This window comes from Micromys minutus (assembly GCF_963924665.1).
Source record: "Micromys minutus genome assembly, chromosome: X".
Lineage (NCBI taxonomy): Eukaryota > Metazoa > Chordata > Mammalia > Rodentia > Muridae > Micromys > Micromys minutus.
This window is the reverse complement of record NC_137970.1, coordinates 31932296-31934509: the sequence shown is the minus strand read 5'-3', so window position 1 is coordinate 31934509 and position 2214 is coordinate 31932296. Positions and strand designations below refer to the sequence as shown.

At 41.9% G+C, this 2214-nt stretch overlaps 1 pseudogene across 1 annotated transcript; it reads right to left on the bottom strand.

Moving 5' to 3' along the window:
• Positions 1 to 1807: 1807 nt before the first annotated feature.
• Positions 1808 to 2214, bottom strand: LOC308414757 (small ribosomal subunit protein eS17-like; annotated as a pseudogene). Its single transcript has one exon. The product of its transcript is annotated as a small ribosomal subunit protein eS17-like (transcript).

Here is a 2214-nt window from a genome sequence, read left to right as displayed (position 1 = left end):
AATAAATTCATAAATATAGAAGTGAGTTATATTTATTTTGGCACAACTCTTTTGAATCCCTGATCCAAAAGTGGTTATGTGGGCCCATATATCTTGGGGAGAAATGTTCTTAATAATCTGATTTAAATTTATGTGAGCACACCGTTGTTGACTTCAGATGTACCAGAGGAGGACATAGGATCCCACTACAGATGGTTGTGAGCCACCATGTGGTTGCTGGGAATTGAACTCACGACCTTTGGAAGAGTAGTCAGTGCTCTTAACAATTGAGATATCTCTTCAGCCCATGATTCAAATTATTAATGTTTTTATATATCTATTGGGTTTCTTACTAGAAAAAAATACCATTTGCTATGTACTTACTAGCTGAATTAATTCATTTAGGATTCCAATTGTGTCTGCAATTCACCCTTCTGCTCAGGGCTGGCTAATTGTCATGATTTTTACGTCTTTTTCACCTATCCATCAGTGTTTGTCTTAGTCACTGTTCTATTGCTGTGAAGAGACACCAAGACTAAGGTAACTTTCATGAAAGTAAACATTTAAGTGGGGGTTATTTACACTTTCAAGAGGTGAATACATGATTGTCCTGGCAGGAGGCATAGCAGGTGGCACACCTGCTTGATGCTGGAGCAGTATCTGAGAGCTTATGTCTTGAAAGTTAGTCATAGATAGAGAGAAACTGGGCCTTTTGAAACTTTCAAAGCCCCCCCCCCAGGCAAAACTACACCTCCTCCCAATCCTTCCCAAAACAGTTTCAATAAGTAGGGATCAAGCTTTCAAATGCATCAGCATATGGGGGCCATTCTCATTCAAAGCACCAGTGTTGTCAGCTGAGAAGTAGGTTAGTATGTTACTTCAGTGGGAAGCTGTCATCAGGTCATATAGTGCTGCAGAAATTTCTGGAAAGGTGGTAAGTACAAGGTGGAGGGATTCTGGACACAGAAGGTTTCAAAGCACTGTTGTAGAAAGACACATTTTTGCCTGACAGGAGAAGACATCACCACAGAACAGGTTATTAGTCATAATAATGTCTAGGGAGACTGTGGGAGTAGTTAGAGGAACAGAGACAAGGACTAAGGCAGGTTCCTCCATTAATCATGCTCCCAAGAACAGAGTTCCCCTGTGTCCCCACTAATCAAAACAGAACACCATCCTGCCAAAGTGGCCAGTACCCAAACCACACAAGTGAGTTATTTCAAAGTCACAGGAGTTACTTTATAGAACTAGAAAGACTATTAGAAATAAATAATGTTCATGTCTTCCTGGAAAGAACAAATCAATACCTCTGCATGGGCCCAGTGCCACACACCAGGCAACCAAACTGACCTCTTTTAAATGACCACCCTTTCTTCCCATGACTTGCCTCATTTCCCAGTAAGAAATTCTCTCCACATTTCTGTCCTCTGAGGTCAACATTGGGTTTAAAAAAAATCATTCTCCAACAAACATGTTCCACCTATGATGGGTGGTCTGGGAGCCAATCCAGACTGAAGTTTTCTCTCAAGTTCAGGTATCATCCTTCAGCAGTTTGCCTAAACAATTTCAATTTGCCTAAACAGCTATTCATTTTTAAGGTAATGTCTTGGAGCTCACATCTGTGTCAGGTACAGTTCTAAAGCTTTTCTATCAGTTTTCCCACTAGATTCATTTTAGAAGCATGGCGACTGTTTTGAGATATGTTAAGAGTCACTTTGTTGGTAAGGGTCTTGAACCTAGGCCTTTATGGACTAGCAATCTTTTTTTTTTTTTGTTTTTTGTTTTTGTTTTTTTGTTTTCAGGTTTATTGAAAATATGGCATCACAGATTAAACAGCTCCACGTGGTGTTTTGAAATTCATCCCAACTGTAGGCTGAGTGACCTGGAGGTTAGAGAGACTGCCAAAGTCCAGAAGCTTCAGCATTTCCTTGGTGTCAGGATCTACCTCAGTGATCTCCTGATCTAGGGCCGAGACCTCAGGAACATAGTTATCTCTCCTCTTTCCTCCTCTTCCTGCAGCTGGATAGAGATTCCTCTCACAGGACCTCTCTGAATGCGCTTCATCAGATGCGTCACATAGCCGGCTATCTTGTTCCGAAGTTTTTTGCTGGGGATAATGGCGATTTCCTCGCACACGCGCTTGTTGGTGTGGAAGTCATTGCCCAGGCGTGTGTAGTACTTCTCGATGATGACCCGGGCTGCCTTCTTCACAGTCTTGGTGCGAACGCGGCCCAT